General features: G+C 39.2%; 1 pseudogene; it reads left to right on the plus strand.

The window, feature by feature from the left end:
- Nucleotides 1–15,695: 15,695 nt before the first annotated feature.
- Nucleotides 15,696–16,342, plus strand: LOC102873213 (annotated as a pseudogene).
- Nucleotides 16,343–17,039: the final 697 nt, after the last annotated feature.

Below are 17,039 nucleotides of genomic sequence, written 5' to 3' on the forward strand. Positions count from 1 at the left end.
AATAAAACAACCAAGACCCACAAAACCCCATTAGAGGTGAGCAATGAGTCAGCTCCAACTCAGTAATAATTAGTTTGGATTTTTTTGACGGACTCATCAATGTTCTTGAGTGTTCTATTGAGGATTTATAGTATCATTCAGTGGAAGAAATGGGGGAGTGCACTTACTCAATGTTACCCAGAACCAGAACTGGATCCATATCTTTTTTTATATGAACAGGATAGAAATATCCCTAAACAAATGTAAAAGGACTGATTTAAAGCTTCTGAGAAAAAAAAATGTGTCCACCAATACATGCTCCTACACCAAGAGCCAAAGAGGAAGGAAGAAATTGAGAATTTTTACCGAGTCTTGTGGTCCAAAGTTGACAGAACATGCAATGAAGATATGTTAATTATAATTGGTGACTGCAGTGCAGAACTTGGAAATAGCGAAGAAGGAGAAGTAGTTGAAAAATACGGGCTCTATGATAGAAATGGAGCTGAAAAAAGAATAATGGAATTTTCAATAATTTATTCATCACAAATGCCCTTTTAAAAGACACAAATGAAGACTTTACACGTGGATTGCACCAGATGGGCCACATAGAAATCAGACTGACTACATCTGTGGAAGAAATCATTGGAGAATTTCAGTATTGGCAACCAAGAGTAGGCCAGAGACAGACTTGGGTTAGACCATCAATTACTCACATGCAAGTTCAAAGTGAGGCTGAAGAAAATTAAAATAAGTTCAAGGGAACCAAGATATGATCTAGAATCTATTCCATTTAAATTTCAAGATTATTATCTGAAGAACAGATTTGAAGCACTGAACACCAGTCAGTGATTGAAGATCAGATGAATTAGGGGATGGTATCAAAAATATCATCCATGGAGAAAGCAAAAGGTGATTACAAGGACAGAGCAGACAGAAAAAACCAAAATGGATGTCAGAAAAGATTCTAAAAAAAATCACACGACAGCATTGAAAAGTCAAAAGAGAAAGCTAAATGTTTTCTGATTTCTAGCTTTAGAAATGCAAAAGTAAAAAAGGTGAACAGAGAATTTCAAAGAACAGCTCAAGAAGACAAGACAAAGAATTCTAATGTGAAGAGAGCTAAATTGGAGAATAAAAAGGAAATAACTCTCTTTGCATTTCACAAGCTGAGAGCACTGAAAAACAAACTTAAACCTTGAGTACCAAAAAAGAACTGACTGACACTGAAATATTTCAGGAATTTTGAAATTCCATATGAGCAGGAGCTAATAAGGGAGGAAATAGAAGCTGCATTGACGGCACTGGCAGAAAACTAAGGCCTTTAAATCAATGGAATACCAAGTGACTTGTTTCAGTTAGCAGATATAGTCCTGAATGTGCTCACCAGTCTATGCCAGGAAATTTGGAGGACCGCTGTCTGGCCAATGGATTGGAAAATGTCCGTATTTATTCTCATTCCTAAGAAAGGCGATCCAACGAAATGTGGAAACTGTTGAGCCATATCATTAATATCATATGCAATCAAAATACTACTGAAGATCATTCAAAAATGGCCAGAACAAGGCATAAATAGGGAGTTTCCAGATGTTCAAGCAGGATTTAGAAGAAGCTGAAGAACCGGGCATATCATTGCTGATGTCGCATAGGTCCTGGCTGAAAGGAAAGAATACCAGAAGAATGTCTATTTGTGATTTACTGACTTCAGGCATATATTTGGCTGTGTGTATCATAACAAGCTACGGCTACCATTAGGAAGAATTGGAATACCAAGCCCTTAATTGTGCTCATGTGAAACCTATGCTTAAATCAGGAGGCTGTTGTGTTAACAGATCAAGGGAATGTTGTTGTAGTTTTTGTTGTTGTTCGTGATATCAAGTTGCTTGTGACTCATAGTGACCCTGTGTACAATAACCTTGAAATCTGTTCTATCTTGTGCCAATTTTATTGTCCCTGACACAACTACCCTTATTACCGCAGTCACTCAAACAATCTGTCTAATCAAGGGTCTTCCTCTCTTGCACTGTCCCTCCACCCTTCCAAGCTTGATGTCCCTTTCCAAGGACTGATCCTTCCTGGCAACAGGCCCAAAGTATGTCAGATGAAGCCTCAGAATCCTTGCCTCCAAGGAGGAGTCTGATTTAACCCTCTCTAGGATGAACCTGTTTGTTCTCCTAGGAGTCCATGGTATATTCGATACTCTTTTCTGTCACCACAGCTCAAAGGCATAAATCCTCTTTCTATCTTATCTAGTCATTGTCCAGTTCTGTGACTTATAGCAAATAATTGCGAAGACTATGGCCTGGATCAGGAGCACCTTAGTCTCCAGACTGACATCATTGCTCTTCTGTACTCTGGCAAGGATTCTGACAGCAGACTTCTCCAAAGCAATTTGTCTTTTGATTTCCTGGCTGCTGGTATCAAGAGTGTTGATTGTGGAGCCAAGGAAACTAAAGCTGTGAACAATCTTAATCTCTTCACCATCTATCATAATGCAGCCAATTGGCCCAATGATGAGAATCTTTGTTTTCTTGATATTGAGCTTCAGTCCATTTTGGAGGCTGCAGTCCTTGACCTTCTGGGGCAAGCATTTCAGGTCCTCCTCAGTTTCAGCAAGCAGGGTTGTATCATCTGCATAACACAGATTGTTGATGAGTCTTCCTCCAATCTGATACAATATTCCTCCTCATAAAGCCCAGACTCCTGGATGTTCTGTTCTACATATAAATTGAAAAGGTACAGAGATAAGACACATCTCTAGCACACACTCTTTCCTATTTTGAACCATGCAGTGTTTTCCTGCTCTGTTCTGATGACTGCCTCCTGATCCAAGTATGTTGTTGTTGTTATATGCTGTCAAGTAGCTTGTAATTCATAGCGACCCTATATACAACAGCCCTAAAACCTGCTCTGTCCACTGCCAATCTCTGACACACCCAACCTGATTACCCCCGTCACTGAATCAACCTACCTCATAGAGGACCTTCTCCTCCTGTGTTGTCTCTCCACCCTCCCAAGCATGAAGTCCTTCCCCAAGGACCAGTCCCTCCTTACATGTCCAAAGTATGTTTTGCATAAGTACAATCAAATGTTCTGGGATTTCCATTCTTCTCAGTTAGCCACAGTGTGGTATGATCCACACAGTAAAATGTCTTTGCATAGTTAATGAAACAGAGATAGACATTCCTCTGATACTCTCTGCTTTCAGCCAAGATCCATTTAAGATTAGCTATAATAGCCCTCATACCATGGCCTTTTCTAAACCCAACCTGCACCTCTGGCAGTTCTCTGTTGACATACTGTTTCAGTCAGTTTTGGATAATTTTCAGCAGAATCTTGCATGCATGTGATATTAATGATATTGTTCTATAATTTCCACATTCTGTCAGGAACCTTTATTTGGAATGGGCACAAACATATAACTCTTCCCATAATTTGGCCAGATGGTTGTCCTCCAGATTTCTTGGCACAACTTGCTGAGTGCATCCAAGTTAACATGGGAGTGTGTCAGTGTTGCGTTTTCTCTCCAAACCTATTCAATCTGTATGCTGAGCAAATTGTTTGAGAAGCTGCATTCTATCAAGAAGAATGTGGCGTAAGGATCAGAGGGAGATTCATCAATTACTGGCATTATGAAGGTGACATAACCTTGTTTGATGGTTTTGTGAGAAAGACTTGAAACACTCACTTCAGAAGATCAAAGGATTCAGGATAGACAACATCAAGATGGATGGAGAAGAGATTGAAACTGTCAACACCTTCATCTTACTTTCATCTACAATTAACACCATTGGTTCCAGCAGTCAGGAAATCATGAGATGTATTGCACTGGGAAAGTCTGCAGTTAAGAACCTCTCCAAATTATCAAGGAGCAATTATGTCAATTTGAAGACTAAAATGTGTCTGATTCAGGGCATGGTCTTTCTGATCACTTGCTATGCATCTGAAGGCTGGACAAGGAATAAGGATGACAGATGAATAGTTGATACCTTTGAGCTGTGGTGTTGGAAGAGTGCTGAACATCCCAAAGACTACAAAAAGAACAAATGTCTTGGAAAGGGTACAGACAGGGTACTCTTTGGAGACAAAGATAATGAGGCTTTGCCTCACCTACTTAAGGCATGTTGCAAAGAGGGGCTATTTCTTGGAAAAGAACATGATGCTTAGAAAGGCAGAGGGCTGACAAAGAAGAGGAAGACCCTCAACCTGGTGGATTAACACAGTGACTGCCCAATGGGCTCTAAAGTATCAGGAAGTGTGAAAATGGAAAATGATAGGACAGGGCTTCTATCTGTTGTTCATAGGGTCCTATGGGTCTTACTCAACAGCACCTAATAACTGCAGTAGGCTTATTTGTGAACATATATATGTGAGATATATATGAATAAATCTCTATTGTATTGCTTAAGACCACAGTGTCTTGGAACAACTCAATTAGTATGAAAAAGTTTATGTTCTGTATCCTAGTTTTAGGATACAGAACATAAACTTTTTCAGCCTATGGTGATGAAAGAAGAAGTTCAGGCTGCTTTGAAAGAAATGGCAAAAAATAAGGCTCCAGGAATAGATGGTATACCAATTGACATATTTCAGTTAACAGATGCTGCCCTGGACGTGCTCACCAAGTTGTGCCAAGAAATCTGGAGGACGACCACTTGGCCAACTGACTGGAAGAGATCTATATTTGTTCCTATCCCAAAGAAAGGTGACCCAACAGAATGTGGAAACTACAGAACAATCTCACTGATTTCACATGCAAGCAAGATTTTACTGAAGATTATCCAAAAACGACTGGAACAGCACATCAACAGAGAACTACCAGAAGTCCAGGCTGGTTTCAGAAGGGCTGGTGGTACTAGAGATATTGTAGCTGATGTTAGATGGATCTTGGCTGAAAGCAGGGAATACCAGAGGAATGTCTATCTGTGCTTCATTGACTATGCAAAGGCATTTGACTGTGTAGATCATAACAAACTGTGGCTGACTCTGAGAAGAATGGGAATCCCAGAACACTTGATCGTTCTAATGCGAAACTTATACTTGGACCAGGAGGCAGTCGTCAGAACAGAGCAAGGGAACACTGCATGGTTCAAAATCGGGAAGGGCGTACGCCACGGATGCATCCTATCTCCATACCTCTTCAACCTATATGCAGAACAGATTATCCGGGAGGCTGGGCTCTATGAGGAGAAATGTGGGGTCAGGATTGGTGGACGATTTATCAACAATCTGCGTTATGCGGATGACACAACCCTGCTTGCTGAAACTGAGGAGGACCTGAAGCGCCTGCTGCAGAGTGTCAAGGACTGCGGCCTGCAATATGGATTGAGGCTCAATGTCAAGAAGACAAAGATTCTCACCACTGGACCAATCGGCAGCATCAGGATGGATGGTGAAGAGATTGAGATTGTACACAGCTTTAGTTTGCTTGGCTCCATAGTCAACAGTCTTGGCACCAGCAGCCAGGAAATTAAAAGGCGCATTGCCATGGGAAAGTCTGCTGTTAGGGACCTCTCCAAAGTACTGAAGAGCAATGGTGACTCTCTGGAGACTAAGGTGCATCTGATACAGGCTATGGTCTTTGCAATCACTTGTTATGCATCAGAGAGTTGGACAATGACCAGGGAGGATAGAAGGAGAATTGATGCCTTCGAGCTGTGGTGCTGGAGAAGAGTACTGAGAATACCATGGACTGCTAGGAAAACAAACAGATTTGTCCTGGAAAGGGTTAAAGCGGGTGGCTCCTTGGAGGCAAAGATTCTGAGGCTCCATCTAACATACTTTGGACATGTTGTGAGGAGAGACCAGTCCCTGGAGAGGGATATCATGCTTGGGAGGGTGGAGGGACAGCGCAGGAGAGGAAGGCCCTCTATGAGGTGGATTGATTCAGTGACTGGGATAATTGGGATGGGAGTGTCAGAGACAGTGCAGTTGGCATAGGACAGAGCAGAGTTTAGGGTTGTTGTACATAGGGTCGCTATGAGTCGCAAGCGACTCGACGGCACATAACAACAACCACAAACAACATCCTAGTTTTATGAGTAGCATCTTGTGAGTAACCGTCTAAACTAAAACTACTGCTCTCTTCTCATCTGGAGTGAAAGATAAAGAAGGAAACCAAAGTAGCAAAGATGAAAGTACTATGTAGGACTACTGGCCTTTCTGAACTATTACCACATCTATTGAACTAAATATCCTTGGTACCATGTCCTTTTCTTAAACTTCTGCTCCTGTCAATGAACTATTTTGGGTGATCTTCAGCAATATCTTCCTTGCATGTGATAATACTGACATTAATTTCCACATTCTGTTGGATAATCCTCCTTTTCATTGGACAAGTCTGCTGTTAGGGACCTCTCCAAGGTAATAAAGAGCAATAATAGCAATTCAAAGACTACGGTGCACATGATTAAGATTATGTTCTTTTCAAATACTTCCTACACTTCTGAGAACTGGACAATGAACAAGGATAAGAGAAGAAAAAAAATCATATCTTTAAGTTATGTTAGAGAAGAGTACTGAACATTCTATGGACCACCAAAAAAAAGAATATATGTGTGTGTGTGTGTGTGTGTGTGTGTCTTGGAAATAGTACAACAAGAACATATCTTGGGTGATAGGGTGGTGAAGATTCATCTCTTCTACATTGGGCCTGTTGCTAGGTGATGTTAATCTGTAGACAGGTATATCACTCTTGGAAAGATGGATGGTCAGGGAAAGAGAGGAAGATGTTCAACAAGGTAGATTGACACAGTAATGGTCTCAAGTGTATCAGGGAGGATGAGGATGCCATAGCAAGAACAGGGTTCAGGTCTGTTGTTCATAAAGTTGCTATAAATCTTACTCAACTCAACAACACCTAACAGCAACATAGAACATAAATGATGCCCAGATAGCACTACCAGTCATTCTGGTCAATTTAAAATAGGTAATGCTGGATGAAATAATGGAAAAAATGTAATCCAAATTCAAATTCCCTTTTTTACGAAGTCAGATTTGCTGAACCAGAGAAATTCTTAATACTGTTGGCCTGAGGCATCCTTGAAACTTGGAATTGATTCTTTCTAACTGAATTTATATACTAAACACAAATATTAGGACTATTTTTGAAAAATCAGTTTTATGAAATCATAATATTAATATTATTCATATCAAATTGTTCACCTTAAAGCAAAAAGAGAACCTGAGGAGGAACGGTGAACAGCCAGAATAAAAATAACAAGAATACTGACACACTGTGAAAAATACAATCAGTGTCACTGAATAGATGCATAGGAATTGTTATATGACAACCTAACTTGCTGTGTAAACTTGCACAAAAACACAATAAAATACTGGTTTTAAATATTATATCTACTTGTCTAAGAATATGTTCACATATTTGGAAACTACTCATTGAAATATTTAGAATAAAGAGACATCAAATTTCCAATGTACTCATAAATCCTGGAGAGAGACATTATAAAGAGTAGAGTCAGAGCAAGGGAGATGAAAAGAAGTGGACAGGTTATGGATATGCCTTGGGAATAGTGTAAAATATTTGGCTAATGGTTCAGCCATTATTGGAGTGAATTTTGGAGAAGCTCGACATCAGCAGTCAAAATGAGGCCAGGAGCTGACTGTGGAACAGATTATCGGTTACTTTTGTGCAATGACACACTGAAGCTCAAGAAAAAGAAAATAAGTCCACAAGAATCAAAATACGAACTTGAGTCTATACCACCTGAATTTAAGGATCATCTCAGGAATAGGTTTGAGGCACTGAAAACTAGTGATGAAACACCAAATGAGTTGTGGGAGGACATCAAAATCACCATCCATGAAGAGAGTAAAATATTGTTGCAAAGACACAGGAGATAGAAAAGACCAAAGTGGATGTCAGATAAAACTGAAAATTGTACTATATATCAAAAATCCAAAACAAAGGCAGTGGACACTGAAGTAAAAGAGATGAACACAATATTTCAAAAGGCAGCTAAAAAAGAAAAAGCAAACTATTGTAATGGAATATATAGAGACTTAGAATTGAGAATAAAAAGGGAATAACTCGCTTGGCATTTCTCTAACTAAAAAAACCTGAAAAACAAACCCAACACTTGATTTGCAATACTGAGAAATGCTATAGGCAAAATCTTGAACAATCCAGGAAGCATCAAAGGAAGATAGAGGAAATACACATTGAAACCATATCAAAAAATATTAGTCAATACTGAAATATTTCAGGAAGTAGCACATGATAAAGAGTCACTGAGGGAAGAAGTTCAAGCTGCACTGAAAGTATTAGCATAAAAATAATGTCACAGGAATCAATGAGATACCATTTGACATGTTTCAAGTAACAGATGCAGTAGTCCTGGGTGGGCTTATGAGATCACCTTTCTGGGTCAGGAAATTTGAAAGTTACCTTGGCCAATTGATTTGAAGATATATCTATTTGCTCCCATTTCCAATAAAGAATATTCAACAGAAAGTTGAAGTTATTGAACAATATCATTAATAACACATGAAAGCAAACTACTGTTGGGGAGCATCCAAAAACTATCAGAAATTCAAGTGGGGTTTAGAAGAGGCAGTGGCACCAGGGATATCATTTCTGGTGTCAGAAAGATCTTGGCTGAAAGCAGAGAATACCAGAAGAATGTCAATGGATGCTCTATTGACTATGTGGAGGCTAGACTTGTGTGGATCACAAGTTATGACTAACATTGAGAAGAATGAGAATCCCAGAGCACTTAGTTGTGTTCATATAAAACCGTGCCTAGCAGTGGAACATTATGTAGTTTAAAATAAAGGTGTGTATCCGGGTTGCATCCTTTCTCCATACCTATTCAAATTGTATCCTACAGAAATAATTTGAGAAGCTGAACTTTGCGAAGAAGAATGTTTCATTAGGATTGGAGGAAGACTCATCAACAACCTACTTTATGTAGATGGCAAAACCTTGTTTTCTGAAAGCAGAGAGGGCCTGAAGAACTTGCTGTAGTAGAGCAAGGACTGTAGCCTTCATTATGGACTGCATCTCAAGTTCAAGAAGACAAAAATCCTCACCAAGGGACCAATAGACACTATCATGATAGAGGGATAAAAGATTGAAGTTGTCAGTGATTTTATCTTGCTTGGATCCATAATCAACACCCTTGGTTCCAGCAGTCGAACGATCAGGAGATGTATCACATTTGGAAAGGTCATTATCAGGAATCTCTCGAAAGTACTGAAGAGCAATGATGTCAGTTTAAAGACTGAGACACACCTGATTCAATCTATGGTCTTTTCAATCACCTACTATGCATCAAATCCACAGGAACTAAAAAATGTGGCCTTGTGTCTCTCTCACCTGAACTAAAAAAAAATCACCTCAGGAACAGGTTTAAGGCCTTGAATACTAATGACTAAAGATCAGATGAGCTTTGGGAGGATATAAAAAATACCACTCATGAATAAAGCAAGAGGTAAGCGCAAAGACAGAGGAGGGGGAAAAGACAAAGATGAATGGCAGATGAGACTCTGAATATTGCTGACTCTGAATATTACTAGAGTGCCATGAAGCCAAAGCAAAAATAAGGCATCAGGAAGTTAAGGAGCTAAACAGAAGATTTCAAAGGGTAGGTCAGGAAGACAAAGCAAAGTATTATAATGAGCTATGAAAAGAGCTAGAGTTGGAAAATCAAAAGGACTGAACTCGCTCAGCATTTCTTAAGCTTAAAGAACTGAAGAACAAATTCAAGCTTCAAGTTGCAATGCTTAAGGATGTTATGGGTAGAATATTGAGTAATCCAGGTAGCATTTTAAAAATATGGAAGGAGTACACTGAGTCATTATACCAAAAAGAATTGGGTGACACAGAATTTCATGAAACAACATATGATCAGGAGGTAATGTTGATGAAAGGAAGTTCAAACTTCTCTGAAGGAGTTGGCTAAAAACAAGGCCTCAGAAATTGATGGAATACCAATTGACATATTTCAACAAATAGATGCTGATGTGGGCATGCCCACTAGGTTGTGCCAAGAAATTAAGAGGACAACTATCTGGCCAACTGACTGGAAGAGATCCATATTTATTCCCATTCCAAAAAAAGGGTGACCAGACAAAGTGTGGATATTATTGAACAATATCACTACTACCACCACAAACAAAATTCTGCTGAAGATTATTGATAAACAATTGGAACAGTACATCGACACAGAACAATCAGAAATATAGACCAGGTTTAGAAAAGACTGTGGCACCAGACACTGCCAATGTCAAACGGATCTTGGCTGAAAGCAAAGAGTTTCAGAGGGATGACTCTGTCTGTTTAATTGATTATGTAAAGGCATTTGACAACAAATGGTAACTAATCTTAAAAAAGAATGGGAATTCCAGAACATTTGATTGAGCTTATGATAAACTTATACTTGGTAGAGGAAGCAATTTTCAGAACAGAGCAGGAAACACTGCATAGCTCAAAATCAGGAAAGAAGTACGTTAGAGACGCATCTTGTCTCTGTACCTTTTTAATCTATATGTGGAACAGATCATGTGACAGGCTGGGCTTTATGATAAGGAATTTGGCATCAGGATTAGAGAAAAACTACTACAACAACCTACATTATGCAGGCAATATAATCTTGCTTGCAGAAGCTGAGGAAGACCTGAAGCATTTCCTTCAAAAGGTCATGGTCTGCAGTCTTCAGTATGGACTGAAGCTCAACATCAAGAAGACAAAGATTCTCACCATTGGACAACTGGCAGCACCATGATAGTTGGGGAAGAGACTGAAGTTGTTAACAATTTCAGCTTACTCAGCTGCAGAATCCACACTCTTGGCACTAGTAGTCCAGAAATAAAAAGATTAATTTCTCTAGGGAAAACTGCCATCAGGGACTTCTCAAATGTGTTGAGGAGCAACAATCAGTCAGTCTGAAGACTAAAGTATTCCCAAGTCAAGCCATGGCCTTCACAATTACTTGCTGTGTATCAGAGAGCTGCACAATAACCAAAGAGGACAGAAGAAGAATTGATGTATTTGAGTTAGGGTGCTGGAGAAAAGGATTGACTATACTATGGCCTGACAAAAGAACAAATACGTTTAACTTTGATAGGGCAAAACCAGGCTGCTCCTTGGAGGCAAAGATTTTGAAGCTCTATTTCACATACTTTGGGCATGTGGCTGGGAGGAACCAGTCCCTGGAGAAGGACAACTTGCTTGGAAGGGTGGAGAGACAGATCAGGAGAAGAAGGCTCCAGCTTGGCAAAGTAACTGGAGTAATGGGAGTAGGTGTGTCAAAGACAGTGAAACTAGCTCAGGATAGAGCAGAGTTCAGAGCTAGAGTGTCTATTAATCACAGATGACTCGATGGCACATAACGACAACAATTATGTATCTGAAAGCTGGACAGTGAGTAAAGATGAAAGGCGCAAAATTGGTGCCTTTGAGTTGTGATGTTAGAGGAGGGAACTAAATATCACTTGGACAATCAAAAGTTCAAACTTACATGTCTTGGACAAAGTGTGGCCAAAATGCTCCTTAGAGGCTAGGATGGCAAAGCTTTGACTCATGTACTTTGGTTGAGCATGTTGTTAGGAGGCGCTATTCCATGGAAAGGGACATCATGTTTGAAAGGTGCAGGATCAGGGAAATAAAGGACGACTCTCCAGAAGATGGATGTACACAGTAATTGTGGCAATGAGCTCTAGTATTGCAGAGATGCTAGAGGATAGCACGGAACAGGACAGGGTTCAGATCTTTCATAAGCATCTAACATAATTCAAAGTATCTAACAACAACAAATTTGGAGGAGGGAATAATCATGAGAAACATACAGATTTTTGCTGGAATAGTAATACTTCTGTCATCAACTGAAAAGAATAAAATAATAAATGTGTTTGTCGTAAATCAGTAAGCTAAATGTAAAATGTAGATTCCAGTTCCTGGTGACCTCATGTGTGTAAGATTAGAGCTACATTCTATAGACTTGACAAAAGTAGATCACCTCAGTAGGTCTTTCCTCCATAGCACCTCTGGGTAGATTCAAACCTCAAATATTTTGGCTAGTGGCCAAGCACATAACAGTTTATATCATTCTGAAATTCTGTGTTTGACATTATTGTTGCTGTGTGCTGAGTCAATTCCCACTCATAGTGATGCTGGATTGATAGATTACGATAAACCTATACAGTTTCTTAAACTGTAATTTTTGTAGAAGGCTTTCTGGTGGCACAGTCCCCTGAGAGTTATGCTGCGAACCCAACAGTGGCACCTCCTGCAGTTCTGATCTATCAGCTGCTTCAAGGAGAAAGATGAATAATCTCCTCCCATGCCCCATAGCATTTTCAAGGCTAAACAGTAGCTGAGAACTTATTCCTGTCCTACCAGGTGCCTTTGTTTAAACGTGTTATTCTTGTTAGGTGCTGTCAAGAGTGATTTTTAATGACCCTGTGAACAACAGTTCTGATCTCTGTCCTATCCTGTGCCATCCTCAACATCTCTGGCATACTTGAGCTGCAGTAATTGTACCAACATTAAGATGGGTCTTCTTCTTTTTCACTGACTCTCCCTGTTTCCAAGTATGACATTCTTTATCTAGAGTTGTTGCTGTTTTTGTATGCTGTTGAGTCAGAACTGACTTACAGTTGACCCTCCAGCAGGTTTTCAGAGGCACTAAATCACACAGGAGGAAAGCGTCCATCCTTGCAGAGCAGCTAGTGGTTTCAAACCATTTGCCTTTGGAATTGTAGCACAGGTTCTTACCACCAGGTCTCCAGAGCTCCCACTTTTTAGGAGTTGTTGTCATGTACTGTAGAGTTGGAACTGACCCACAGCTGACCCTTCAGAGTGTTTTCAGAGGCAGTTAATTGCATGGGGGAGAGTGTCCATCCTTCTCCCATGGAGCAGATTGTGACCTTGAACCACGTGCATTCGGGATTGCAGTGCAGCAAACAACATATGCTGGTGAGGTTTTGGAAAGATTGGAACTATTATTCACAGGGTAAAGAAAATGTAAAAGGGCGCAACCACTAAGGAAGGCCTGGCACTTTCTCAAAAAGTTGGAAATAGAAACACCGTTTGACCCAGAAATCCCACTACTGGGCATATACTGTAAAGAGACAGAGCTGCAACTCAAAGAGATGTATGCACACCCATGTTTATTGCTGCATTATTCACAATAATGAAGAGATGGAAGCAATCCAAGTTCCCATCAACAAAGGGATAGAAAAACCATACCTCATTCACACAATGAACTATTATGCAGCATTGCAAAACAATGAACTTGTAAAACATTACACAACATGGTGGAGCCTGGAAGACATTATACTGAGTGAAATATCTCAGTCACAAAAAGGACAAATACTGTGTAACACCATTGTTATAAAACAGGACGGATATGGAAGTGGTGGTGGGAGAACTGTAAAAGAGTGTATAGATAAGCATTGGAACAGATGATGATGTTTATATATGATGACAATCTAGAACAAGAGCTGCATTTGAAAATGGATTGTGAGAAGGACAAGGAAGAGGGAAGGAAGAAAATAACTAGGAAAGAATGAAACCCAACTTTTCTGTAAACTTTTGTTAAAGTCACAACTTAAAACAAAAAAGAATACCAAGAGTTCTGTTTTGTCAATGCTATATTTATAATATCCCTATTAAGTACATCAAGGTCAATTGGCATAACACTGTCCACAATGACAATGTTCTACATATTTTTTTAATGAGTGGTGATTGGAGTCTTAAAAGCTTGTGGGCAGCCATCTAAAAGTACAACTATTGGTCTCTTTCTGTCCAGAACAAAGAATGAAGGGGGGAAAAAAACCCAAAGACTATTAGTCCACAGGACTAATCAACCATTAGAATGTCAATCTCCATGACACTGGAACCAGAACTAAATGGTGTCAAGCTACCCTTGATAACTACTCAGAAAGATCTAATACTATACAGTCCCTGATGAAGTGGGAGAATAATGTGAAGCAAAGCTCAAAATCACTAAACACACTAGGACTGGTTACTACCTTTCCAGACTCTAGTTGAACCCCAGAAATCATGAGCCTTACCTTGTCCTTCAATTTGGAAATGAAAATACCTGTGATGTAACTTTCAACTAAGCCATAAGTGATAAATAACACCAGGAAGACATGTACTCCTTAGAAAAATTAACCATACAAGAGCAAAAGGAGAGAATTTGCCCCAGGGTATTTGCCATGGATAGATCACTGATTGTACTACAATAAAGAATATAAAACCACTAAAAAAAAAAAAAAGAATAGAAAAAGGCAGGAAGAACAGGAAAGAAGGACAAGTGGAAATGGAAGCACAGCAATACAGTAGGAAGAGTGCTGTTACAATGTGTTGATTGTAATCAAGTTCAAAAAACACAATATGTATAAATTATTGGGTGGAAAATAAATTTTCTCTCTAAGCTTTTATTCATAGCAAAATAAAAAGTTTAAAACTACCCATGCTGAGGATCAATGGTGATTAATTTTACAAAATACAATATATGGAATGATTATATGAAACACAATGTGAATGAAGGAATGTGTGAAACACAAGGTATATAAGTGAAACACCATATAGATGAATTTTGTATGCAAATCAATATAAAATAAAATTTTTTTAAAAAAAATTTTGCACTTAAATGGCAAACAGCAACTGCAAAGATTAGACAGAAAAGTTAGGAAGCCATGAATTTATGTTAATTATGAAGGAGCAACTGTGGCAAGGAGAATGGGAATGTTTAACTCAAAAAATGTAATCAAATAATGTCACCAAATTATATATGCAGAAATTGAATTGAGACGTGTTCCAATGTATATATTCTCAACAAAAGCACCAAAAATTAAATTCCATATCTATTTGGGAGGATAAAGCTACCTATCTATGTTGAAAAAGTTTCCTGGGTGTCACAAATGGTCTGCACTTAGCGGATATCAGAAAGATTTTTGTTCTGTACCGTCAAGTTGGAACCGACCCATAGCTGATCCTCCAGTGGGTTTTCAGAGGCAGTTAATCACATGGGAGGAGTTTGCCCATTCTTCTCCCACAACTGAAAGACTGGCAATTTAAAACTACTTCGTGGAACAGCAGAAGAAAAGGTATGGAAATCTGCCTCTGTATAGTTTCATACCCACTCACTCACTGCTGTCAAGTCAAAATCATCTCATAGCTGGCCTGCCAATGGGTTTCTGAGCCTCTAAAACACGTGAAAGAAGATTGTTATCTTCCTCTCTTTGAGCCACTGGTGGACTCAACCACTAGAGAGGCAGTGCCTTTGAGTTAATTACACAGCTCACTACGGATTACAGCCAAAAATTTCCTATGTAGCTGCTCAAGTATGTAAGACTTGGGATCATCATAAGTAGAAATCAACTCAGTGACACAAAGCACTAACATAAAGCTTGCCAATAAATAAGAGTGAAATATCAGGGAAAGTCAAAGATGAAATACAGATTTGGAATTAATGGTAATATTATTAAATGTGTCCTTTAATTAAAAAATAAAAGAGATTCACTTGTAAACTAGAAACACATCTAATTTCAGAAAGGGAAATAACAATGACTGAAAAGGACCTATCACTTGTGTTTTGTATAGATTTGTCAATGAAATTTTTGTTAAATTCCTTTGGCTGTTTGTTACAGACTTTCCAGAGCTCCAGAGGGCTATGCAAATACAAATGCTTCTTGGCCATCTTTCTATCCTTCAGGCAGGACCCAGAGATGCTTCTGGAAGAACCATCAAGATGGCCACCCAAGAGAACCCAAAGATCACTTTCAAACTCGTGTTTATGGGTGATAGTGGTAATGGAAGAATGACCTTTGTGAAATACCATCTGACTGGTGAATTTGAGAAGAGAAATATGTAGCCACCTTGGGTGTGGAGACCCACCCTCTCATGTTCCACACCAACAGAGGACTGATTAAATTCAATGTGTGGTATACAGCTGGCCAGGAGAAATTTGGGGGACTGAGGGATGGTTACTATATCCAAGCCCAGTGTACCATTATAATGTTTGATGTAACATCAAGAGTTACCTACAAGAATGTGCCTAACTGGCATAAGGATCTGATTTGAGTATGTGAAAACAGCTCCACTGTGTTGTGCGACAAAAAGTGGACATTAAGGACAGGAAATTGAAGGCGAAATCCATCATTTTCTACCAAAAGAAGAATCTTTGGTATTATGATATTTCGGCCAAAAGTAACAACAATTTTGAAAGGCCTTTCCTTTGGCTTGCCAGAAGTTGGAGACCCCAACTTGGAGTTTGTTGTCGTGCCTGCTCTTGTCCCACCAGAAGCTGGCATGGACCCAGCCTTGGCAGCACAGTGTGAGTATGATTTGGGGGTTGCACAGACATCTGCTCTCCTGGATGAGGATGACAATCTGTGAGAGAACGAAGCCGGAGCCCAGCGTCAGAAGTCTAGTTGTATAGGCGCCTGTCCTATGATGTCAGTGGTGTCGCCTGTTTACCACTTTATTATCTAGCTAAGCAGAACGTGTGCTAATCTTTGGAATGCTGAAGGAAAGATGAATGGGCTTTGGAGTGAGTGTGGCCATTAAAAATACCCTTCATTTTTTGGACCTGCATATTTAGCTGTTTTGGAAGGGTTTCCTCCTTGAGTTTCAAATACAAGACTGCTATAGTCAAATCACAATATTCCATGGTAAAATCTTGTTTGTTACTGTCATTCCCATTTCTTTTTGTTTAGAACCAGAATAAAGTTGTATTTCAAATATCTAAGCAGATAAGTTTAACCCTTGCTTATAGATTTTAAAAGCACTGCAAGGGAACTCTACTGCGCTGCCGTTTTCAAAATCTTTGTTATTGTTACATATTTAGAAAACTGGTTAGTTACTGTCAATTTTTAACATTTTTTGTGTATTTCCATCATCACACAAACTGGTTGACTGTGACAAAGGGTTTGATTAAAAATGAAGTATAAATGTAAAAATAAATCCACTTTTTCGTTTATTGTTCTTAAGGGTTGGAGTATGGTGGTAAAAGACTAGAAGACAAATAACGAGAAAATCTGATATATCTCAAAACAAATGTTGTTATTGTTGTTATGTGTCGTCGAGTCGTTTG

Source organism: Elephantulus edwardii, unplaced genomic scaffold (assembly GCF_000299155.1).
Source record: "Elephantulus edwardii isolate Elephantulus edwardi_28Jun2011 unplaced genomic scaffold, EleEdw1.0 scaffold00046, whole genome shotgun sequence".
NCBI classification, from domain to species: Eukaryota; Metazoa; Chordata; class Mammalia; order Macroscelidea; family Macroscelididae; genus Elephantulus; species Elephantulus edwardii.